Here is a 27555-nt window from a genome sequence, read left to right as displayed (position 1 = left end):
AAAATGGCCCTAACTTAGTCAACGATTTTTTTTTACCAGATTATTACTATCTCCAAAAATGCAGTTATCATATCTTTTAGTGCACTTACCGTGTCCTTCAAATTTTGCAAAGCACTGCATGCTATTTTACAGTAGCTCGGGAGCAAGCCTGCATTAGACACAGCAAGTTCTCCACTTGTTTTACTTAAGCAAAGACCTTCATCAGAATTATTTTCCTTATTTTTAGGATGAAATATTGATTCAAACCATCACTGTAGGGAAATACAAACATTCTCTCAGACAGTGCTGGAATTTGGCTATAAAAATGTTCTGGAAAAGCACAGATAAAATTTTTATTCAAGGCAATCTCTGTGCTACACATTAAACCAAGAATCTGAGTTTTCCTTTCAGAAGCTCCCAGAGGTGTTATTGCCAAATCTCACCGTTGAACCGGGACAAATTATTTTGGGGCTTTAATTTTGATTCTCTTACGGGTTTGCATTTTTTTTCCAGATCTAATTTACATTTTATTTTACACATGTTTTCTTGAGAGATTGAAGTGCTCATATGCTGTACAAATTTAGGTTTCCACACCCATTCCTATGTTTTCAGTTTTAGGGGGCACATTATAACATGTGAAATCAGTTTTTCACAGAGCCAGTAGTAACAGAGGTACATATTTCAGCAGATTAATAATTCTCTTTACTGTAGATCTCATGAATTCTTTTCCTTCCTTTTCCTTACGCCCTCATGATTTTAAAGTTCACCCAGTGATTTCAGTGATCGTCACATTTTTACAATTATATGTTTCAAAGATATTTTAAGAAGAAAATTAAACAAACAAACAAAAAAATGAATTGGCAACGTGAACAATTTCCACTTTAATAACTACCATAACCGTTAAAAAAGCCACAGAACTTTCTAATTTAAAGTAGAAAACATATTTTCTAACTTGGTGGTATCCTCTGTCACTATTATCACCACCACAAAAAACAAGAGCAGGAACCAGAAGTGGTGCATGATCAGTCAGCTCCATAAAAGAGTGTTGTTTTGGGATCACAGTTGGTTTGGGTTTCCTGTCCCTAACTTTAGCATCCTGAATGCTACTTGTTTGCTCAGAATTAGTCACATAGGATTTCTCAGCAGGCAGCCTCTCATTTTGAATTGATGAGCCTAGATCACCCTCTGGAACTGGCTGTGATTCCCCAAAGATCTCAGAGAGACCCAGGTGGCTGACTTAGAATAGATGTCCCCATGTTTTCCTGTTGATGGAGATATATTATTACCATGTATGTAATGCACATACATTTGTGCATGAGTTTTGCTGTACACATGCATAAACATATACATATAAATGCATGTAAATAAATATATATCTTTTTATATATCATAAACAAATTCCACAATCTAGATACACCAAAGTTGGGGTAATGAAATATAAACACACAGTTTGCTTTCCTGCAACCAAACTGTAATTATCTAAATTGAAAACAAAGACCATGTGTTTGTTCCTTGCCATTCAACCCAATCTGTCCCAGTCATAATGATTTACTGCTAAAGGTCACTATGCCCATGCAACAATACAAACGTGCCCAGGTAGCAATTTAACTGTAGCAGAACAAAGCTAAAGCAGTGCTGGGATAAGCAGCACATATCCTGCAAGCCAACCCTCAGGAATCAAAAATGTTCAAGCCAGTGATGGTATCTGAGACCTTACATACAATTACTGAAGAAATTCACAGCTTTTATCAGCATTTTTCTTTGTAAACCAAAAAACCTTGAATCAAAACAATGAAGCATTTCCCCACCTAAGTCCTTTAAAGGAATCTAAGCAGAGAAACCCATAAACTATTAGCAAAATGTACAAATTTTTCTAAACCTCTCCTGGAATCCCTTAAAGATAGTGATTTGAAAAAATGATGGAGAAAATGTTCAGTTCAATGTGTTAGTAATTTATTGTACCAAAACCAGTACCCTTGTGCATTATATAGCAGCTATGGAGTAGACAATGTGATCTGATATATACATATGATACCATCTGGTGTGATTATTGGCCTATCCATGTGAAATATGGATTGTACAAAACATTCAGAGCTGGTACAGCTGAGGGTTGGAGCCTAAGCAGAGATGATAGGACAGTGTGGAATGTATTTTTTTTCTCCTGGCATCTGAACACAGATAGTAGCTCTTTTTACAGGCTACCAGCCTCAGGAATTGCTCCTTCATGCTGTTTTTATTTTGGTGTGTTTTCAAAGGGTATATTTCTTCTTTGGTACCATAAGGACAAGAAAATAACAATCTGAGGCTGCTGTTATTAGAGTTTCTGAAGAACAAAAATAACATATATAGATGAAAAGGCTATTCCATTTTATTTTTCAAATACTTGGAAATGCAGATAATGACCTTGCTTAGCTTTTGTTAGTGCAACAGCTATTTCATGGCAGTGAGCAGTGTAATTCCACAGAGGTTGAATCTCCTCTTATGAATGAAACATTGATATGCAGATATCAATGATATCACCATACCCTTGTTTTATTTTCATTTTTATGGAGTTCTAGTAGTGCTTGGTGCTAGTACATGAGTGTGCAGTTATTCCTACACTTTTCTGGTCCTGCTTTTTCAGCATTCCTGCAGGCTCTCCTGTGAGAGGCACAGTGAGCAAGGTGGGCAACACACACCTTCCCATGGTAATGCTCATCAGTGCACAGCAGGACCAAAAATGGTTTATGTGGATTATGTGCTGCTCCTTCATTTTAGCAGATTTTCATTTGAATTGTAACAGTTTGCCTAATTTCAGATTAAAAATACAGTACCAAAAATGGCTGACTTTTTTGTTGATTTGCATTTCAACACTCTATGGAATATGGATCACCAAAGATTAATGCTACAAACAAAACACTCATAATAGCTATCTAGAGAGACAAATAGCTATGTTCCTCTTGCAGAGCGGGCATCCACATTAGCTGACAAAACTCTGTCAGAAACTCCTATGTCCCAAGGATAGCATCCTTTCTGAATCACTATTGCTGTGCACTGCTTATAATTTCTTTAAAAGGTGGGGAGCTGGAATAGAAAAGAAATCCTGGCAGAAGCACAAGGATTTCTTAGATGGAGTCCACCCACTGATATTATTGTGGAAGCAGCTGTAGGCAGAAAAATTATTCAAGTGGGATCTGAAAATGATTCTCAGAAGGAGTGAAACAACATAAACACTCAGCTCATTTCCACCTTTGCACTGTATTTAAAAGAAAAGAATAAATGCTGCACTATGACCAGAAAGAAAGTGCGTTGGGAAACCCTCAGTATTCCTCTTCAATCTATTCTGGAAGGCATTTTTGGTATTAGGAACACTGACAAAAGTGATTAAAGAAGGTACTTTCTTTTCTCATCAAAGTCATTTACCTGCTAGTGTAGACAACCATATCATTACACTGCATGAACACAGTTCTCAAAGAGTAGCTTCAAACTGTGGTTTTAGGCCCCAATAGCTTCCTAGAAGTCCAGCTGAGGCTCTTGCTCCTTTCATTGCCAGACCTTTTTGTGTCCAATGTGAATGTATTCACACAGTTTATATCCGTATGTCTTAGTGCCCTTCAGAAGAAACATCCTTTTGCTCCAGGGACGTGCTTAGAGAAATAAATGGTGCCTTCTCCCAGAGTTTCCTTTGCAACATAAAACTAGCAAAGTCCTTTTTAATTCTGTCATGTGATGGGGTTTCTGTTCTCTGAGTATTGTCCTAGTCTTTGCTTTCACCTGTTCCTCTCTGAGTTCAACTTTTGGTGGTATGTCTAATTGAGACTGCTCTAACTGTGCCCCATGTAATCAATAGCTCTTTAAACCACAAAACATACAAAAATAAACCCTAAAAATGGCCCAACATCAGAAAGGCATCAGAAGAAGCACAAGAACATGTGATATTCCTATTTTTTAAAATTCAGATTTATGGGTCACCAAATATTTAAACCTTATTTGATGACAAAATAACTTGCTCATTTTTCAGCCAAAGGACATGACTGATCTCAGTATGCAGCTAAACATATCAGTTTCTTAATGGTATTAAAAAGAAGAAAATTTGATATGGATGGGACTTGTGGGAGTGATTATTCCAGGCTGAGAAACAGCATATTAGCTTTAATAATACTGTGATAAATCCATAATAAAAGAACAAATTATTATTTGTGGTTTTTACACTCTCCAGTCCCTGAAGCCTTTAGACAAAGAAAGAAATCTGTGTCCCTGCCCATCCTGTTCTCCACAGACACAGGAGGAGTCCAGGATCCCTGCCAGTTGTGTCCTGCTCTTCCTTTCTGCTTTTATAAAACACTTCATGCACATAAATTTTTGCCTATCATTTTGTATTGTGCTATGTTTTTTTTTTAATGTAAAAAATACCTACCCTGGAGTTGGAAGAGAAAGCTGTGAGACAGTTCAATATTTATCCCCATTCAAATGTGACTGTGTGTTCTGGAGGATGCCAGGTGCTTCAAACACTGCCAAACATATGGCAGGGCTGCCTTCGACGGGGAGCTGAGCTAATGGCCCCACATGCATTTCATTTCAAAATATGGACAACCATTCAATCAAAAAGAATTTTGTCATCTTGGGCAAAACCACATTCAGTCTGTGTTGAGAGACTTGAAAGGATGCTCTGCTGCCCATATTTTATAACAATGACTCATTCAGCTGCTGTAATCCCAGGCAGATACAGTACAATGCTATTCCTCGCCTGCTCCTTTTCTTTCAGCTGTAACTTTTCCTCTGCTATGCACAAAACTCTGTGGTTGTCAAGAAGGTCTTGTTAGCACCTGCTTTAGGGGCTAGCTACTTATATCCAAGGCTTTGCACTTTTATACTCTTTTTCCCCTCTAACTCTGACCCTTTTTCTCTAAATATGAAAACATATCTCATCTTTACCTTGCAGCTACGGGATAGGAAAGCAGCTACAGTTACAGATCTTTATGATACAACCTTTTTCCTGATTTGTCTGATGAAAAATGTATAGGCAAGTAGAAAACATTATTATCCCAAAGCAATTCGTATACAAAAGCATAACAACCCTACCAACCCCAGCAGAGGCAGCAAATAACTCAGCTGTGATATTTTTTGTTTAAGAAAGGGATTTACCTTCTATCATGGTTTCCTAGACTGGTTTCAATGCTCATTAAAAGAATTGGTTCAAAAGAAGCCTTATGAAATCCTGCACCAAGCAAACAAGGAACCTCCTCCCTAAAAAACCCAGAAAAAATAATAATTGGCAGAAGTAAGCATATAAAATTATTTGTGGGGCTTGTTAGAAAGATATGCTGCATTTCAGGAATAAGACTAACTTATATATTAAAGGCATGAGGCAATTTTAGAGGTAATGATCAAATTAAATGAAAATAATTTTTCTGTAAAATAAAAAAATCATAATTAAACAATCAAACATCCAGTGCCAGGCTGCATTCATATCAGGATATGAAACTTCCCCTAATTTAGCAGGAAAAAACCCCAGGGATTCTTGCCCACAAAGAAATAAATCTCTATATAAAAAATATGCTACCTCCCTCTTTTGCTCCCTCTCCTCCTGCCCGTGCTGGGTGGGTGAGCTCCAGAATTTACCTGCTGGGCTCTGTGTGGGCTCACCCAGCTGAGCACTGGGGACACACCTCTCCCCATCCCTTTGCTGCTGACACTTCCCCTAGCCCTGGTCCCCAGTGGGTTTGAACCTGCTGCGACAGCCACCCTCGTCACAACCTGCCCAAACCTGCAGAGCAAAGCTGTGGGGAGGCTCTGGCTTGGGGTCACAGGGGTCCCCAGAAGCTGAGTCTGGATTTCTTTAAATGGCTCTCCATTTGATTCTTGTTGGGGTGGAGGGGTGGAAGGAGTAGCTAAGGGGAGATTATTCTAGCTGAATAACCAGCAGACTAAAGTCAGTGGCCAGACCACAGGTATTTGGAGACTGTGAACGTGGTGTATGCACTGACTGACTGAAATAGCTTCTCAACAGCTGTAAGTTATTATATAGACACTGGGCTCTTCCATCCTTTATTAACAGCAACTGAAAAAATTCCTCAAATTTGGTTTTGTCTTATGCACAGCATTGTTAAAAAATAATGAAACTATATTCCTCTATAGATTGCTGCAGCATTTCTAAAGACATGGCATCATAAAATTGCAAAATAAAAATTGCATAAAATGCAATTAAACTGGGCTAGGGCTTATTTAAAGTCCTATTTTTTAACTCTATGAACTATTTTAGGGAGGCCCAAAAGCAGGAAATATTTGTATCTCTGCATACTACATATGCATAGTTCTTACTTGCAATCAAAGTGAAACATTTGAATTATCATTACTACGCTTACAGCCAGTGAATGTGGCTGTTTGTCAGCTTGTGTGTGTTTTCATCGAAGATATCCTCCTGATTAAGGACTGAAGGTCACTTGTGGAAAGGTCAGTGAACATCTTGTTCTGATTCAGAGTGGGGAGAGACAAGCTCCTGCGCATCACATCCGACTGTGTCCATTGTGTGTGCGAATGGAACAGCTGGACATTGTTTAACAACCATCCTTGTGGGCACAGGCTGTGTCACAGCAGCTCAGCAGCCTCTAAGGTCCTCCAGTGAGAGTATATCCACCTTTATAGAAGCAGATCACTAAATAAAACAGGTGACAGTCTTTTTTTATATGTAATTAAACCAGCCAGGTATGTGCTTGGGAACATAACATATTTTGAAAGAAAATGGATGAAGGAAAGAAAGTTCTGCTAAAGGCATGAAAGTTGTACAGTGTCTGTCCTGTATAATGAGTGAAAGAAAGAATTTCTTCTGTTTAAGAGTATAACATAAATTAAATAAAATGCAAAGCAGACTCATAGGTTATGGGAATATATTTTCAAACTGATGAGCAGAGGCAAGTTGAACTCCTGACCAGCCAAGAGATGCAAAAATCCTAAAATGAGTAGTAAAATGGAGACTTACAGTTTTTTGAATGGGACTGAGAGGTAGGCTGAGAAGTTTAAACTTGTGATGAGTCTTTTTGTCCTTTGTCTTCCAAAGAAGGAGGCATTTGTTCATTGTGTTCATTTACACCCCAGCTACGTAACCTCATGTCTCACATTTTTCTTGGCCTTTATAAAGACCTTTTATTTCCTTTCTTCCCACCAACTTCACTGCTGTGATTTTTTGGGCTTCCATCTGGAGTATAAGAGAGATCTCAACCAAAGACAGGACAGGATGCATATTGGTGATTTTACTGAAATATAAATATCTCAAGTGCCTTTGAGGGATATCCAGAAGATTATACCTGCCACTTGACAGATCTGGGGCAGCAAAGGAATTTTCTCTAAAATCAGATTGGTGGAAGTGATTGAATTACCTACCTTTATCTGTAGGATAATGTGGTAGAATGGTTAGGATCATCTGACAAATAACTAACATCATAACTGCTAAAACTGAAATCAGCAGTGAAAAACCTTGATCCCCTCAGCTGTCTCTGTGATGTATAAAAAAAGCATTTGGACCTTTTTCTATAGATCTGCAAGTTGTCACAGGGAGATGGCAAAATTTTTGTGGCTCCTTTGTGGCTGAGCATCTATTAACTGGTCAAATGCAGTAACAAGTAGCTGGGCTTAGTGATCTAAACTGTCCTTTTCAGTTCATATTCACATAGTAATTTTATTTTTGCATATACTAGGCCTGCTAAGCAAAAGAGAAAAAGGTAAGTGATGTCCCACAATAAGGGCATCATGAAGTGGCAGATTTTCAGCATCAGTTTCCAGATGAATGGCCTGGTGGTTTTCACTGGAATCTGAGGTCATGACTGTGTGTGTAACACTACTAGGACAGATCTGCTGAATTACCAATAAAAATGTGTTCTCTTGTTCTGATGCTGTAAAATTCGGACATATTTGTTTCACAAAAGCTTCAATTTCAATATGTCTTAAATATCTTATTAAAAGAATTATTGTGCTATTATCATTTAATCCAAAGTGTTATGAATATGACATTTGACAGCCTATGGCTGAAAATTCCAGCTGCCTTTCTGGATTAAGAGCATAAAGTTTTACAGCCGTATATGGCAAGCCACTAGGGTCAGCAGAAAAGGAGCCTGAATTTCCTAAGCAGATCAGGAAAGCTGCTGATGAATTGTTATTCTTCCCCTTAGTGGGGGTCCCAGGAGACCAAATGATCTGAATTATCTCCTCATCACTAGTAGATCTGTCTCTCAGGGGAAAGGTCAAAAATAAGACAGGGCAAGGAGTACATGCAAAGCGTTGAGCATGCTTTGAAGTCTTCAGCCCAGTGTGGTGACACAAAATGCAGGCATGAGGGGCTGGTTGAAGGGCTGTCCTGATTCCCACTCCAGAGAATTCCTGTAATCCCCACAGGAAGATGTTTTGTTAAGTGGTCTGGATGAAAAAGCTAAAGGAGGGTGCTTGGCAGCAGGCAAAGGCTTCTTTGGAAATCAGGGAGGAGAAGGTAGACAGACAGACAGACAAGTAAGGAGGCAGCCACTGCCCAGAGGTTGTTGTTCTTCATGCAAACATCTTCTGCCATCGAGGTCATGACACAGCAGGTACTCAAAGCTTATCTGTGGTAAACCAGGAGAAAAACAAGAGTGAGAAAGCCAGGGAAGGAGTCTCTTACCCAGGTGGTAGAGAGCAGATTCACAACACTAACATTTGCTAGTGATAGCTCTGGGCTTCAAAGTCCCCTAGATATGGCACAGGACTTCATTTCACTGTGTAAACTTCAAACAAAGAGACTGTTGATATCCCAAAGTTTTCCTGAGTAGTAATTTAATCTGAGTAATTTCCTCCAGGCAATTTAAACTTTATTCTCAATAAATCAGACTAGTAAAATAAGAATAGTACAGAAGGTACAGAGCTAATTTCATTTCTTTATTTTGAAATGGTGCCAGAGGATCTATTTAGGACTTGAGGCTTCTTACAATCAGGTGTGGATGAGAGATATGTCACAAAACTAGGACCTGGATCAATTTCTGTTGATTTTGCTCTCTATTCATGCTATTATACCAGCTGTCCATGGAATATATGAAACACTGTTTAAATAGTAAACTACTTTAGATTTTTGAGTTAGAAAAATGACAGTTTGTGATGAGGATTGAAAAAATGTCAGATCAGGAAATGTAACTCTTCCTCTGAACACTCAAATAACTTTCTTTTTCTGAAAAGCTGCCAGTGAAGCCATCCTAAGTGGTTTTAAAATTGAGAAACACAACTGCAATGTATTAAAATGGATGTTAGACATGAAGGATCATTCAACTCCAAAAAGGACAGCTTTTGTTCAGTTGTGATGAATATCTAGCTAAAATGTACCAAAAGGCACAGAAGTGCTGCTCTTTTTCTTCAATTGTTTTCTGGCAAAGACCAGGTGAAACATGAAACCCAGGCAAGAAATGGGGACAGTAAAGAAGCAATAAGAAAGGTAGGAAACTGGATGTCTTATCTGAAGCATGTGCTCTCCTGTTGCTTCTTTACTGAAGAGAAGGAAAGGGTATTTAAGCCACTTCACCTTACCCTGACTTCTGGACTTAGTCTAAGATAGCACAATATTTTTCAAATATTTTCTAGGGGTGTGTGTGTGGATGTCAGTCCTGAGCATGTGACTTCCAGAACCATTTTCTTCTCACACGGCTCTTCCAGCTGGGGAAGCCATTATTAAGCTGGAATGTGCCAGCCCTGGGCTGCTGAGGATGCCAAGGGCCAGGCAGTGTCCAAGCACTGACCTTCACCTTGTCCGAGAGGCTCCCTGAAGCCTTCTTGTCTCACACTGAAAAATCCTCACTCACAGCACCTGCAAGTGGGAATTTATTTACAGAATAGCTTTTGTTGATTTTGATAAAAATTTCGTGTTGGCAGGAACCACTTTTCTCACTACCAAAACTTCTTCTATGTCATAAAGTATATCAGTGGCCCACAGTTAATTACAGCAGGCACTCTAAGGCTAGGGATGAAGTGGGGAGTGCAGAAGTAGCCATGGGAATTCAGGGGAGCAATATAATTGAACTATCTCAATTGTAACCCTAGAAGGGACAAGGAGGGGTCTAGGCCCTGGATCCAAAGCCAGGCTGCTCATGCTAACCCCATTGGGGCAGATGTTTGTCTGAGCAGTCCTTAGGAGGCTTGGATAGGGAGATCCTGCAGTCTGCTTCCACGGCCTTATTCCTGAGTTTATCAGTCTGACGGTGAGAAACAGTCACTGCAATGCCTGGCACTGAATGTACTCTAGAGTTTAACAACTTCCTTTTGAAAAACTGAAAATTATAAACAACTAAAAAATCTCCTCCCTAATAAGGAGTGTTTAAAGGAAGGTGAGATTCACATCCTTTTAACTCTTCCTTGCTTTCTTTTTCTTTCTGTCACTTTCCTCTAATAGAACAGGAATTTTGATATGAACAGCAAACCAAAAGCAAACACAAGCAGAGCCTGACTGGATACTTTCTCTGCCCAATGGTTTTAAACCTCTACTTTCCCAGGAAGTGCAATTTCACCAAGCACCTTGTAAATCAAAGGAATATGGACCCTTCAGCAGTGAAGTGGTTGATTTGTCAGGGAGATAACAGTGGGAATGTAATTTCTATCAGTAAGGCTGATTCAAACTTTTCTATTCATGAAGATTTTGATGGATTATGTGAGACCAAATAAAGCAAATGAACACACCATTACATTAATGCAGTAAGATGTTCTTTGGCAGCTTATCCCTAAGTACGTTTGCAGGACTGCTAGGGTGCTAGCAGTGTTGTCCCAGTCTCCAGAACTAATGATGACAGTAAAGTGGAGATATCACAAACTGTTGAAGAAGTGTTGCTTGAGTGGAGCACCCTGCTCTCCAGGGACATGGCTGCTTTATATTTACTCTAAAACTTCTACTGAGAGGAAATTAGATAGTCAACATTTTGCTGAAGCCACTGCGTTTGCTGCTTAAGGAAAATGTATCTCCTTTCCAGGAAGGGATGCATTGCTACATTCACTTGGATCAGATGCAGAGGTATGAGGAAGGTATAGATCTGACCAAGGGAGAGCTTGTTACTCTTCAAACGAAACAAAATCCAACAAGAGAGGTTTCTGCCTTCTGCAGCCAGAAAGGAGACTGCAAAAATTATAACAAGGCACTGGTGTAGGTCGTTGCATCAATAACCATTTCCCATGATATCTGAGCTGCTTGCTGGGTATATCAATTTTCTCCTGTCTTATATTTAGCTCATGAGAAGTCTGGGAGTGAAGCCATCTTCTCTGTTTGAACAGGAGATATCAAGTTCTGAGTGGGCTAATTGCTACTTATATAAGTATAATAATATAAATAACGGACAGTAAGAATCACCATATAATGACTGAATATTGGGAATGGTAGGGCATATGACCAATGAATATTGGGAATGGTAGGGCATACTGTTCCCTCTGGTAGCAACTGATGTTATAGTAAAACTGGGTAACCATCATGCAGCAGAAAAGGCTATGTCCTGTATTTATACTGGTTGGGGTGCTCTCCAGTTTATCTGTGAAGACAGGCTTGCACACTCTTGAAATATAATTTGGGAGATAACTGGATCAGTTCTTCCCAGTGGATGTAAAGCAATGAAGGCTATGATGAGAGACAAAGGGAGAAGGATTTGTTCACTGAAGAACATAAGATCCAAATTAAACACAAGAAAATATGAAGCTCAAAGAAGGGCTTGAGGAAGGAAGGGGGTAGAAAAGCAGAGATAAAGGAAAATAAAGGGATATTGTAGAAGAAGCATAGCTGTGTGTTGGAGAGCATGTTGCTGGGCATGGAAATGAGAGGAGATGTCGTCATTCTGCTTTCTGTGCACTGAATCCTTAAATGTAGATGAATGTCTTTCCTTGCTGTGGAGGCAGCTCTGAGGCAGCTGCTGTCTTGTCTTTCAGTGCAGATGCAAAATAGTACTAGAGCAAGATGGTTTCTTCCTCTTCACTGACCAGCAACTTCTTTTTAAATTATTTGATTTTCATTTTCTGTGGGGTTTTTTTTGTTTGGTTGGTTTTGATTTTTTTTTTTTTTAAGTTGCCTTTCTACAAGAAACGAAAGCAATCAGGTCTGGAAGATAAAAGCAATATATACTGTAAACTGAAAAATTCATTCTTGTGGGGATTACTGATGTCATAGCAGTGCTGAGCACCTAGTGCCAGCCAGTGAACCATCCCTGCTGTCAGATGGCACCGGGGTTGTTGTCCCCCCCAGGGACACAGGATCCCATGACAGGTGGTGTCGGTGACATGGACACCCGTGTTGCAGTGCACCACACACCTCCAGCTTTCTCCTGTCCCAGACTGGATTACTTCCATCACTACCCAGACTCAAAATTGTCAGAATTAAAACATGCCATTATTAGTTCAGCACATCATGCCCTCAAATATGGTCAGGATGACTTCTTTTCTTGTTCAGCTCTTGTATTGAGAGCCATAAATCAGTGGGGTCACAGTCTCAGCTTTTGCCTCCTTGTCCCCATATTATTTCCACCTGCACATCATATGCCTTAAGACACTGCACACATACATGCCCCATGTCTTTCTGAAAGTCAGACTTTGAATAATGACATGCAAATGGAGTCACCATACCAGAACTTTAACAAGCATGAAATACCTTAAATATCACCTGTCATAGAAGATCTTAAGGGTTATTCTCATTCCTCTGTGAATTTATCCCACAGCTAAAATTCATGCATTTTTTTTCTAAATATGCAATAATAGTCAAAGCTCACACTTTTGTCTGTTAACCTTATATTGATGGAGACAGGACAAAGCTCACAGTGCTAAATTCTAATCTGTGTTCAACCTCTTCTATTCAGTGCAGATGACTGAACAGAGCTGGGCACTAATTTTGACTCAAGTATGAGAAATAGGAAAGATGTGTAAAATTATATGTGATTATGTATGAATTACACATATGAAAAATTATGGTAGTGCAATTCTATCCATCAAGAAAATGGCAGCCAATGGAAACTGTAACTTGCAGCCCCCTTGTTTCCCATCAGTGACATGAACTGTTTTGTAAACATTGTCTGACCACTCACTAAATTGACTGACTATAGAGATTCTCTTCAGATTCATGCTTCCATTAAATGGCTTAAAAATTTTGAGATGCAAGGAATGTACTTGACTACTGAATTACTTTGGCATGAAGGATCTCTCTGTAACAAAGAATAATGTCTTTTATGCAAGACAGAGATCTTTCCAGGAAACAGAGTCAATGCTACAGACATGATTTGAGCAGCTCTTTGTGTTTGACAAGCTCCCTAATTCACTTCCATTAAAAAAATGAAAAAAATGAAAAGAAAAAAAATAGAGTCTCTAACTTTCCAGATATGTCCATGTACAGGAAGAGAAAGGAAACCTGGAGATAACACCTGAGTCTTGTTACCTTCTGTCCCTTAAAGAAAAATTCTATTGAAAGCATTCAGCTACAGTGGTGTGTAGCATATAAGAGCTTGAATAGAATTTTTAAAAGTATCTATTAGTGAATGGCACACAAAACAAAAGAAAATGTGTGGCCTTTCAGCCTCTAGGTCACCAGGTCAAGTCCAGCTCACACAGTGAGCAGTGATGGAGGTCTTTGTCATTTGAGGGCTCCATGGCCAATATGACACTGGCTTCTGAGCCATGAGCTGCCACATTAGAGCTCTTGTTCCTCACCAGGGGATGAAGACATGATATTGCTTCTTCTGTCATTTAAAATTCATTTCAATGCTCATTTAAATTCAAATCACATTAATATTTGAGGATAATAATTATCCTGGTAACTGCATGTATATCTTGAATGCTGCACTACCTTTCATATTATGAGCTTTACTTCTAAACAAGGGCGCAGTAAAAATGCAGATCACTTAACAATTTCTTATCATTGGTGCAAACAGCCATTCATGATAGAAACTAGTGGAAAATCAGACCATGCCTGTAATAAAAATTCCAATCAATGGAAAGAATTTTGGTACATTTATCTTTAAATAAAAAAACTTGTCTGCCCTCTTTCTGCATTACCCAGAAAATTCTTCTCCAAAAGAACTAGAAGGGTATGGGCATATAATGCTTCCTTTTGAGAGGAACAATCTTAAGATACTTACTCATTTTTGCTTGGTATTCTCTCCTACCCAAGGAGTTTTATACCATGGAGTATTTTAACAGGGATTATGAATGTATGTGAGGAGGGAATTTTTTTTTTTCCACAAGTGAGAGACCAAGTGAACAAAGGCCAAACTGTTCTTTCTAAAATTCAAACTGTCCTCCACTACCTACAATCAGGAATACTATTGTAATACTGGGACTCTATCCATCTTCCCTCTGACAATGACCTTGTCTGTAGTGTTTTATGCTGCAAAATTTTAGCAGCACTCACTTGATAGACACTTTGCCTTACAACAGTTTTCTTGGCACTGATTTCCATCCTCCTATTCCTATATTTTGAAATGTGTTTAGCAATTTATTCTTGAATCCATCTGTGACAGCGCTTAAATATGGATTTTTGTCATGAGTAAAAAGCATTATGGTTGCAGTCAATTTTAAATTTTCCCAGTGCAACTACATTTTTTCAACAGGAGACTAGGTGTGAGGGGGAAATGGAGGTAGATAATTTTTATTTAAAGAAAGCTTCATTTTGCAAATGATGAAATTCACTCAGTTTAAAATGAAGGCTTGAAAGCTGGGATATTCAGGCTTGAAGACTGAACCCAAATCCTCTAGCAGAATCCACCAGGTACTTCAGCACACCCACCAGTTTTGCCACAAGTTAGTTTGGATATTTACAGGATCCTGGAGCAATGGGGCCCTGAAGCAGCAAAGAGGAGTCAGAAGTCTGGCCCTTGAGGAGGTTTGAAGAAATGCTGCCCACGTTCTGCGCCAGACTCAGCATCAAAGTGCCTCGCAAGGAGCTCTGCATCCTTTCAGCCACCCTGGAGGAGATAGTATTAAACTCCAGTGGGATAAATCCAGAATGAACCTGCTCAGCAACATGAGTAAGGGCTACACAATTCTGCTCTATATTTTTGTTTCTAGAAGCCATTTTTAAAAATCTGTTTGTAGATGAGGAAATAAAATGCTAAATTTCACATCCTCCCCAGCTCAGATTGCAAGGCTCATCTAATGCATGTTTATGTAGAGTCTGATTCCCCTGCTAAGTGTTTCTATTCTCCACCCAATTTGGCAGCTAGTGAACAGTGCACAAAATAAATTTAATTGATTTGTACAGGTATTAAAACAGATTATCATCTACACAGTTTTGGAAAGCAGACATTGTGTGTTAGCAGACACTATGTGTTAGCCAAACAGATGATGCAAACTATAATGATTTACAAAGGGTTTCAGAGAGCTGGGTATTAGCAGACAGTAGGTCACATTAGACAGCTAAAGAATTTCACATTTATTCACCAAATGACAAGGAAGGTCCAAACTTAATCATGAGATGATTTAAATATCCAGAAATGATTTATTTAAAATGTTATATTAGGAATCATTTTCATACAAAAGCTCTTGATTTACTTATTCCTGAAAATCATATGCATGATGAAATGCATCCTTTTCCAGTGCAGGACAGAACTTTCCATCCAGGAACCAACTGCAAATAAAAACCTCCCCCAGAACACAGAACTGAGCACATACATGCAGCACCAGCTAGATATCTCCGCTGAAAATCCACAGCAGCACACTGTCTGGAGAAAATATTGACATACTGGCATATGGCTGACAAATGTGCAATGCATATATGTATATGCATATATATAGATATATATATGTGCAATGCAATTGCTGCTTCCAGCTTGCAATTAACAAAGGAGAACCCTAGGAGGGCACATTAGCAGTCATCCCCTCTCTTGGAAAGGTTGTTGTGCAGAATATTTGGGAATGCTATTACCTGCTTTGGTAGCCCCTCTGCTGCCCCTGCTCATGGTGTTGTGTGACATGGGGATGTCAGTGCCTGTCGCCTTGTGCCACCACTCTGACTGAGCTGCAGCAATGGGCAGTGGTGGATGCCCAGGGATGAGCATAAAGCCATGACAAGAATGCAGCAATCTCAGTGCAGCAAGCACAGTGACCACTGCTATTTTACAATAAATGAAATTGGGGAATGAAAATGAAAAACCTTGCCTGAAGAAAAAGGAAGCAGGTTGTGGAGTTGTCGTGTGAAGGGACACCCTTTTGCACATGTAATGAGAAATGGTTTTTCCAAGGGCATGGGATGCCTTTACACAATCAGGGCTATAGAACTTGCAAAAGAAATTGTATAGCAGGTTCTTTAATCAAACATCTATGACAGATGAATTAAAGCATTAGTTAATGGAGCTAGGTCTGAGATTTGAAATTTGTTTCTCTTTGTTCTACAGCCCAGGAGACCACTATTTTTTTAATGCCTTCCCAATGTATGAAATCACTGCAGTGTCCTTTACGCTGTTGCAGGAATTTTGAAGGCTGGAAAAATACTCTTCTTGGGTAATAAACTCATAGCTGGGCTGAATTTTTCCCTTCTACAGTAAAAATACAGTCAGACTGTTCTCCTTATCCAGCAATGACCATTGCACAGCTCTGACCAAAACCCTGTTGTTTCTGCTGATTTTGAAAGATGTGTTATAGGAGCAAGGGTAAACTCCACCAAAACTCTCCTCTCAATCTGACATGATTGCACAATTACAGACATTGTAGCTTTGATCCAGAAAAATACATCTGTCTGACTTCAAGGGGGATTTTCATGCACTTAAAGTTAGCTGCTTACAAACTTTGTTGCACAGAAGTCTGATCAAGAAGATGTTAGCAACAATTATTCTCTGAAAACACATAAAGAGCATTCAGGAAAGGTTGAGTTTAGTATTCAAGTGTTGAATAATCTAAAAGGTTATGCTATCATATAATAAAATAAGAAAAAAGAAAAAGCAAGCACTTTTTGGCAATACTGAAATATATTATTCGGGTCTAGAAAGGTATCAGAATTTATTTTATAGTTATAGAATGGATTTTATAGCTACATAGAATTTCCCATCACTGAAAACCTCAAAAGACTTTATGAACCCGGACTGAATTTTATCTCCTGGTTATAGGATACATACAGCTGCTGTTTTCAACACTGGTTCAATTTCTTACAGGCATCTCATTGGAACAAAAGCCAAGTCACTGCTTTTGCAAAGTATCATCTGAAGTATCATGTGCAAGTCCAGTGAGGTCCCCTCCCATCCTTTGCCCTAACATTCCTACTTGCATATTACTTTCTACATGTTTCCTTCTAAGCTAGTGGAATAAAGAAAACCTGATCAAATTTCAAAGGGCAAAATACTGAATTTATGATTCAAAAGAATCAAATTGATTGCAGTAGACTCAGACTTTATCCAGAGATGTCAGTTGTATTAGTTTTAAAAATCAGTGAAGTAATAATGATTCAAATATCTTGTCAAATAAAATCGAATAGTAACATAAAATATTTTCCCTGAAATTGGAAAATAACATATTAATATCTAGTATTTCATTTCTGAAAAAAACAATCATATAACCTTTAGTGGATCCCGTTTTAAAGGTGACTTATTCTTATTTTACCATAAACTTTTTTAGGCAACAGTTATTTCCACAGCAGCCCTGCCTCTGTGGGCAGAGAGGTTTGTATTTTTATAATGGCTAAAGTGCACATATGGCTTTGGCAGTGTATTTACCCCAAACACCTGATCCAGCCAAATGACGATAAAACTACGTAACTGAAATGGAGGTTCCTTTCCTCCTGGGAAAGTGAAAACCCACTGAGGTGCTGCTGCAGGTAAATATGTCTTAGAGGCTTTTCTGTCTAGTTGTTCACCCCCCTATTTGCCCTTACTGAAGAAGGATTTAATGAGAGAGAATTTAAAGTATTTTTTGGACACTGGGCAACACAGACTGGTCTGATATTGTTTTTCTGAAGTTAGTTGGCACTGTGGATCTCTAAATAAATATAAAGTCATTCACAATCAAACAGGCAAGAAAGAAATGACAAGTGTTTTGACAGTGCTCAAAATACTTTGAGGTATTTTTAGAATATTTCTGAGTCGTATTAGCTTAACCTGTAATAGAATATAAATGAGCCCATATGGCAGAGATGTAATTATGTTCCATGTGAGAAATCCCTGTGGTAGATTTGGGGGAAAAAAACCTCACTACATGTGCCTTCTGGAGGGCACGATTTACACATGATTACCTACTCATTTGCATTGAGAAGAATATGAAGTAACACAATGCTAACAACACGGTAATGAAAAGGGCAAGCAAAGACTCCAGATCCCTGGGGGTGCTGATCCCTCTGACTGACATCCAGTTAGGAGTTGGGAATTTGTCCCTTTAGGGAATACATTTTATGGAGCGATCTTTGATTATGTGGGCACAGTAATCACGAGTCTTAATTATTATTACTGTGAGAGAATGGGCTACAAATCTCCAGGGAATGTCTCTGTCACAGATACTTTGCTGGCGAATGCTGAAAATTAATGTTTTCCCAAGGATCATTTTCATTCCAAGCTGATATTTAGCTGAAGTTTCTTTGACTACTAGTCATGAAACATTAAATATAGATTAGAGGCAGAGAGATGTTGAAAGTTAAAATTCACCGGAGGTGCACACCCGTGCACTTGAGAGACAGCCCCAAATGTTGTCCAGATGTTGTAGCAACAAGGCTGAGGGTTCCCAAGCTGCAGCACAGCCACAACAGAAGAGAAAGTGGATGTTTAGCATTCCACTGGCCTTCTGTTTAGTTTACTTGTAGTGCATTAATTTAGCAGAAAGTCCTAACAGCCTGTTAGCAGTAGATGTTACCAAGTGTACACTATCCTGAAAGAATGAAGAAATTCTTTTATAGCAATAAAGGGAGCAATTCAAAGCATGTAATTGATTTTCCACATTTTCAAACTGTGATAAGACTAAGCTTTAGCAGCAGAAACATATGTTTGCAGTTTTGTCAATGTTCTTCAGTGAATCAAAAAAAAAAAGGAACCTATAACTTACTGGTTAGATCGTTAACATGCATTGGGCATTTCGGTGGCTATTGAAGCATTTTCCAAGGGCATGTCATCTTCTAAATAGACTCAGAGGTAGTAGGGATTGCTTTTTGCCACAGGACATGTTTTTTGTGATTATCTAAAATCATTCTTTTCCATTAGGAACACCACAGAAGAACATCAAGGCTTTTTAAACTCGCTCTTGTCACGTTTGTGTGCTGTCCTACACCATTTTCAGTCTGGAGGGGCAGAGAGGCTGCAGGGCAGGACTCATTTCTGCTCACCCCTGCAGCAGTCCCAACTAACTACTGCACACTGTGGTGTCTGACAGCGAGGCTGCTGCCCCCAGCCTTCACTCCAGCACCTTGGGGCCTCTCTGGGCCTCCCCACGAACATCCCTGATGCCACCCACCAGAGGAACTCAGAGCAGAACCATCCAAACAATCTTCCAGAAAGGTTTTGGGGTTCTCCTGACACCACAAAGAAGACAGCACAGAGGGCAAGAACCTTAAAGAGGTCACCTAGTAAGGCTTGGAAAACACGTCACCTACCTGTCCTCAGAAGCTTTCCACTTTCAGATTTCTTCCCATATTGCATTATGAGAAACCTCAGATGTTTCCTTTATGAGAAACCTCAGATGCTTAGCAGTTTCTTCTTAAAAAAAGAATGGACACATCCTCAGAATAACCTATTTATCAGGATATACAACAGAGATACAGAAAATTTGAGTCCTATTCCTACTCTGTTGGCCTTAGAGCACACATGTGGATCCAAAACTTCAGTCCACTTGGCATGAATCTGCCTGAACTGCAGACAGATTCCCACTGTATTTCAATAAATAATTGTGGAGAGTGATACAGGCTGAGATGGTGACACTCATCAGGACCCAGTGGAGAACAGCAAAGTTTCCAGTAGGTAGCTGTGGTGGAGAAAAGAAGAGAGATTCATGTCCCCACATGTCATTTGCCTCAATTCTTCTGCTGGAAGACTTGCCAAAGTGAGAAGGAAACAGCTTGGAGAGATGCCTGCCCACAGCCAGGAGGGAAGAGGCTGTTTGCAGCACGGGGGTAAGGAAACCATCTTCTGGCATGGGGAGGAGTTGGCAAGGCTGACTGAGAATCAAACAGGGCAACAGTAGGGCAGGGGGGAAAGATCCCTCAAAGACTAGAAGCAAGCTCATTCATGTTTGCTCCCTCAGGACAGCACAGAGCATCCCCCACAGAGCATGACTTCATAGCTTTGAAACCAGGTAAGCAAGCTTCAGAGAATAGGAAACAGGATGCATCATTTTTGAGAAACCAGTCTCTTTTTTTTAACAAAACTGAAGTCTAAAGGTTTGAATTTTGGAAACAATGAGAGTAAGTACCTGAGTTTGTCACCATCTCATTACCCTTGGATTTCAGGTAGCAGCAGATCTTTGTTTGGCTTTTTCATGGACAAACATGGGCAGCAGAGATCAGCATCTGAACTGAGACAGATGCTGTGGCTGTGGTCTGGAGATGGAGGAAATGGGACAGTAGAGACAGAGTCTCTCTGGGCCTCCACAGGAGGGATGGTTCTTCTGCACCACTGCTGTACACTGCTGTGGGTGATGCATTTGGAGTACCATGCCCTTCTACCACAGAGGGTTTTTAGAACACCTGAAGAGTGTTGTATGGCTGAGCAACATACTTGCTGCTCCCTCTGCCAAAGGATCCAGCATCCTTGTAGAGTCACAAGGCTTTTCTTCTACAAAGCAATAAAATCATGAGAGCAAAATATGGGTGAACTCATTCTCTTACTTAATATGACAGCATGGAAGAAGCAGAAAACCAAACAAAATCCCCAATGGTTGCTCTATCCCATCCCTCCTCCACATGTGTCTCCTCCTTTTCAAAAGCTGTGCACAGGCAAACAAAGAAGGAACGTGGTTCCCTTCCCAGGGCTCAGGGGAGCTGTGTGCAGTGCCCCCCAGGCTCTGCTGTTTGCATGGGTACACGATCAGTGGCTGCACACACCAGCTCTGCTCCACGTCTGTGCAAATACTTGTGCAAAGTGCAAAGAAATACAATGGGCTGTGCAAGGCTCCCATTATGGAGATGATGGGAATGGAGGGTACTCAGATACAAATATAACCAAACCCTTCTCAGCTATTTCTGGTTTCTACTCTAAATTTGCACTTAAGGACTCCAAACAAGCAGAGCTCACAAGCAGCAACATGGCTCAACAGATAGCAACTGTACTTTGACTGCTTCCTTGCCTACTTTTTTGTTTTGTTTTGTTTTGTTGTAGTTTGGAAAATAATTTTTAAAAAGAGAAAGAAAAAAGGGAAAAGATACAGGAACCGTGTGTGCTTCATTGCAAATGCTGCTCATGGAATTCTCTTTGAAGTGTGCAGCAAAACTCCTTTGTAGGTTAATGAGAACAGGATCAGGCCCTCCTCAGTGAACTTGTGCTGAGAGCAGATAAGATCTTGAATCATTCAGAGCCAAGCATGTTATTTGTGCAACATGGGCAGGCTGAGTCAATCTCTGAATATTTTTAATGGGTGTCAACGTGAAGTGTTAATTCCACAAATTAAAGTTGTTTTGCAGTTTGCCTGTGCCTGCTCTCCAGGCTGCCTTCACAAATGGTACACATCCACTCACTGGCTGCCACAGAAAAGCTATTTCCAGAACTGCTGCAAGAAAACAACACTTCTGAGAAAATATAACATGTGACTTTTACAAAGAATTGTAAAACCAAATGATAGTAGAAAATCCTGCTAGATATTCAGATTGTCAGCACACACAGAAGTAAAAGTAACCCAATTTTAAACAGAGATTTTTACCTTTTTTTTAAAGGACGCTAAAATCAAAACAAGTATTTCGTAACTAATCATTTTTGAGAAAGTAAATATCTTTTTTTTACAAAACAGAGGACTGAGGTACTGAAGTACTCAGATGCTTAGATAATGTCTGCCCCTGGATAGTACCTACATAACCTTAGTAAATAGGGTCAGAAAAAGACTGAAAACATTTTGAATTCTGATGAAACTAACTAACTATAAACAACTTCTAGATGAAAAATTTTCATTTTTGGCTTTCCCCTTTTCTGTTCCCAGGATCTCCATGCACTTCCTAATGCATCTTAAAGCCAAGATGAAATTATAGCCCTCAGGAGGCCAACGGGAGGCTCACAATTGCCTGTTGCCTTCAGCAGAGCTGGGATTTTACTCTTACTGTAAAGATATCTTAAAAAACACTGGGCCCAGCTGCCCACTTCTATGGAAATAGTCAGCTGGGAACATAGCAAAGCCTACCACACAATTTCCTTTCCATTTTCCCCTGCAGGGAGATTTTTAATCTTGGAGTGGAGAACAGAATCCAGGGAAACCTGTGGAGGCCTTGTGGTTGCCATCCAGAGAAAGCTGGCTCTGCTGAGCTCCTCGCCTTGCCCTGCTCCCCATGCCAGCACCACCCCAGCCCCAGCTTTGCAGCCCACTCTGCTTGTCCCTCTTCCATGATGCAACAACAATGGTTTGTCTTGTTGGCATTCTGAAACACCCAGACAAGCTGTTTCCCTGCCTCCACCTTCCGTGGCTCTGGGCCATGTGCTGGAGGGCCTGCCCATGGTTTCTGCATCCTCTGCAAAGCCATTCCCTTCCACATCTGAGTTATGGTGCACTTCAGCTACCACTGGCAAGAGAGGCACAAATCCTGCACTGCCACAAGTTCCCAGTTCAACATGTCAAACCTGGCCTATGCAGACAACCATCTCCTGTGCCTTCCCCTTTTGCAGCCCCCCCTCCTGCCTCTCTTGCCCTTTCCTTGCCTGCACACCACAGCCAGCTGCCTACCCAGGCCCTGGTTTCCACCTCTCTCCTCCCTGTCCTCACACCTGGGGAGAGCAGCCCCAGCAAAACACCAGGGACTGAGCAGTGCTCAGCACAGCACTCCCCATTTGCTGTCACACGTGGGCTGAGAGCTGGTATGCTTCACACTCCAGAACTGCAAATCTGTGTGTCAGGAAGTGGAGGTGGTGCTCAGACACCAAAGTTAAGTCATCCCAGTTGCAACGCTTTACTGGAATTGGTTGGAATCCATTTCCTTATAACTGAGCACCACTTGCTTCTATTAATTTTGTTAACAGTGAAGTGCCCAATCCTACAAAATGCTAAACCTTTAAGCAGGTTGCAAAATTTTCTCTTACTTCCCTCAGAATTAGAATAGCTATTTTCTCAATTAAGAAGTAAATAAATAAACTACTTGCAGTCTTTCAAGAGACAGCTTCATGCTAAGAGGAGACTAATTACTCTCCTCATTCACAGAAAATAAAAGAAAAGCTTTTACCATTATAGAAAATATAAGTACTGAGAAGTTAACAAGAGTCATTGCAAAATCTGACTTTGTGATGAGCTGGTTTTCCTGCAATTTTTTCATTCATAGAAATATTTTGAGAAACCCACCTTGAGGTGTGTCAGCTTTTTTATTATTATTTCCTCTTTAGATGCAGTTGTAGATGAGTAGGCTATAAATGAAACACTCATTTTCCTGAAGGCAATCATAAAGGTGTGTTGCAGCCTTTCCTCATTTCACATGGAGTGAATTTACCACAATGGGCAGTAATATTTTAATTTGAACAACTGGAAAATTCTTACCTGCCCACTCTGTTTTCACTCAAGATCAGCTCCTTTGGGATAGTATTTGTGCTTGTATTTAAAAGTGAAATGTCATGAATAAACTGTCAAACACCTTGAGAGTAAGTAACTTCTGTTTGAACAGCAATGATTTCGTGATGAACAGGATGCACACTGCACAGTCAATTCTCAACAATAAATGGGGATCTGTCCAAGTTATATTCTGACAATGGTTGGAGTAACGAAACTTCCAGAGGATTTACCTGAGAGTAACAGGCAAGTAACTTCCTCCACCAAATGCAGGGATTAAGAGCAGGCAGGATAGTCTCCACCCTAGGTAGGTGGGGGGAAAAACAAAAGATGATGCCAGCACATGGCTTGGGCAGCCAGGAAAATGAGCCAATTCAGCACAGCCTCAGCAGTGCTGCTGCCAGCAGGATATTAGTGGAGTTTGCAGGAAAAGGCCAACACTGCCTCTGAGTGAGAGTGACAGACCAGAGCCCAGTGGAGCTACAGGCACAGAACCAGAGGTGGGCAAGGTGCCAGGTGGGGGCTGGCATGTTCTTGTGCTGCTTAAAGAGACTGCACAGTCCTGTGGCTGGCAGTCCTGTAGTGTTCTGTAGTGGTAGTGGAGCTCAAACAAAGTTACCACTAACAAAGCAATAGCAACCTGAAAAAGACATCATGAGTAGCCACAGAGCATCACTGAGCCATACTTTCAGTCTCACAGGTAAACACAGCCAGTGAGACTAACACTGAGCCACAGGATGTAAAACAGTTCTACAAACAAGTATGCAATAAAACAGCATCATGACATCCCCCCTGAGGGATACAGGACATTTTCATTTTACTTGTGGTCTTTGTCATTAACTACCCTATCAATATTTTTAAATTTGTGTTGCAGAAAGTAATTAATATTAGCCAAGATATACTAGAACTTGACCAAAAAACCCTTCTTTTTCACCCAAAAGGATGCTAGTGATACTCTAAGGAGGATGAATTCCACCAAACATGCTGCACTTTTGATATAGGGTAGCATTGTGTTAGCCCAGAATAACACCTTATTAAATGCTGCAGACCACTAATAATGCAACCATCCAAATGACAGCTAATTGCAAATAAAACTCTATTACTTCAGCACTTCTGAAGAAGTTATTTCTAAGACAACCCATCAAAAATACTTTACACAGTGGCTGACAGAAGCCTCCAATGCAGCATGTTTCCATCAGTTAAATTGTTATTGTGAAGTTTTCACCTTGGTGAAGCTCAGACATGGACAATACTTTTCACACACTGTCACATAGCCTTAGGATACAGGGGCAAGGCAAGGCTTGTGGGACCTCACTTCATTCGAGGTTGGTAGCTGAATGTGGGTCTGGGTCTTCATTAAGTGTTTTCTGAGTGGAAAACTAGAGTTTATTTACTCAACCTCAAGATAAGCAATTTAATGCTGCTGATTTGAATGCAAACAAGGGCAAGACCTCATGCCTGGAAGACTCTCTGATGTGGTTACACTGGCATTTTAGAATAAACACAAGTTGGGTTCTGAAACACAGTTGTCATGGCCTATAAATTCAGCATGTTTTTTTAAAGTATTTAATTTTTTAAAGCATTGTCTACAATTGAATTATCAAAGTGGTATTGCTTTTATCTGGAAGATGTTACACTTGCAATTACCTATTGTTTACTAAGCTCTATTTTGCTAATTCACTGAAGTCTCTCCCATATGACAGACATTACATTTGCTTCTCCATTTAGTGACCCCAAATGACAAAAGGTGCAGAATGAATTTAAGTTGGCATGTAAATGCAATTATGCCTTTTTTCTTACAGGGTTTATCTAGTTTGCTTTAACAGCATCGCTGGGTGGTGATGCTGTTTAACCATCCACAAATGAATATGGGGCTCATAATGCTTGAAATGTGTTCAGGACCTAATCCTGGCATGCTTATTTTGTCCTTAAGAAGCTTTTTCACGTCTTAAAATGTTTGCAGACTTCTAAAAACTAAACTGTGGAAACCAAGGCCTCAGCTGTAAGACAAGCCTTGCTTCCTGAACCTGCAATTCCATTTTAAAATTACTACTATTATTAAAGTACTACTATTTCAAAATTGATCAGGAGCTTCATAACAAAGCATTTCTCTTTTGTGCTGTAAACACAGAAACAGCAAAGGGGTCAGTCCAAAGCAAGAAAAACTAAGTTCTCTTTCTCCATATGAGTGTGAATCATTGCCTAAGCCTTACAGCTCAACTGGACCTCAGACGCAAGAGATTTACAAATATGAAAAACTCTCACAGCTATGGACACAAGAGCATCCCTCTCTTCTAATGGGTCTAAGCACATTACTGAGTTGCATTTTTGAATCAATATTTGAAATCAGGATCCATATGATCCATTGACCCCAAGTTTGCACACCATGCAGAGCAATGATGCTCTGGGTCCAGCAATGCAAACAGCAACCAATACAATCTAGGACCATTAAAAGGGAGGGTGAGGCTCATATTCAGATTTTGCACAGTATTGCCAGTCCTGTAGTGCTGTCATTGGAAACATGTACCAAATAAAATGCAATTCCAGCTCCTGAGAACTAGAGGGTAAATCCATGACAAAAGCAGAGGTGTGCCTCAGTTTCCTTATTTTTATAGGTAAGTGTTGAAATGTTTGATTTAGCACCTCTTCATCTGTCTTGAGTTTTGCTAGCTGAAGCTCCTTCTGAGGCCATGCAGCACTGGAGTGGAAGATTATGCCACACAAGTGCAAACCTCTTGCAAGGGTACTCTCAATAATTTTATAGTGCATCATGACAAACTCAGGATTACTTTCTCTGCTCAGCTTCAGGGTTCACACCTTTTAAAAAGAACTACAGTGTCAGTCTGGAGGTTGTCTCTCGTGACTGGGATTGGCAAAAGACTGATAAGATACTAGCCCATAGCCTATTTTGAAAAATACTCATCATGTAAATAAACAGCAGTCTCTTCTCATACCTAGTCACCATCCCTTTGAATAACAATTTTTTTTAAAGTGCAAAGGGATGGCAGCAGAAGGGTGGGCATCATCCAGAGGGCACATTTGAGCCCCACTAGCTTTCAGTCTTGTCTTGCCCCTCTATTGAAGAAAAACCAAAACCAAACACAACAGAAACACACACAAATATGTGCATATACATTTTTGGGCATATAGATTATATGCATATAGATTTTTGGGCATTACTATATGAACAAACCAGAAATCCTACTCCTTCCCAATAGGATTTGTTATGGAAACAGCATACAATTTCATTCCAATACCACAAATTTGCCACTACATTAAAGAGCATTACTGTTACTGAAGGATGAACAGTAAAGCAACATCCCCAGCTCTTCAGGCTACAGCCCTCTTCAGGGGAATGGTGATTTTGAGTGTCCCTTCATTTCAGGGTATAAATATATCCCATGAGATAAAGGAAAGCTGCTGAGTATGGAATGCTTAAACAAGAACTTCAGTCCAAAAAAATTTGTTTTTATCAAGTTTTTTCTTATAATAACTTTGTCAGGGACAAGAGAAGTGGGGAAAACTGCTTCTTCATATGCTGATACTTTCTACTTACTGTATATTGATACTTTCTCTGGTTGCCATGGCACATCAATCACCCAGACTATGTTGTAAAGACTGTCATCTAAAACCCCTGGAGCAATGGATAGATTTCCTTTTAACAGTAAACCATTACTGAGGCCCCATGCAAAAGATATTTTTGTATCTTACTAATAAAGCATCTGAAATACCATTATGTGTTGAGAAATCAAACATAAAAAGGTGGATGAGCCACACAGACAGTGCCACAGCATTCAGTGATGACTGTGACCTTTGCAAATTACTGCCCTGTGAAGGGTCACAGAAATCGCAACAAAATTTTTATAGCAAACCAAATAGCAAACAAAAAAGCAGGGGGTGCTCTTTCAACAGATTTATGAATATATTGCACTCTCTAGTATATTTATTATAATAACCAAGATTGAACATGGAGCTTTACTTCTGAAAAAAAACCCC

Source organism: Zonotrichia leucophrys, chromosome 2 (assembly GCF_028769735.1).
Source record: "Zonotrichia leucophrys gambelii isolate GWCS_2022_RI chromosome 2, RI_Zleu_2.0, whole genome shotgun sequence".
Classification (NCBI taxonomy): domain Eukaryota; kingdom Metazoa; phylum Chordata; class Aves; order Passeriformes; family Passerellidae; genus Zonotrichia; species Zonotrichia leucophrys.
The sequence above is the reverse complement of the archived record's forward strand: the minus strand, read 5'-3'. Positions refer to the sequence as shown.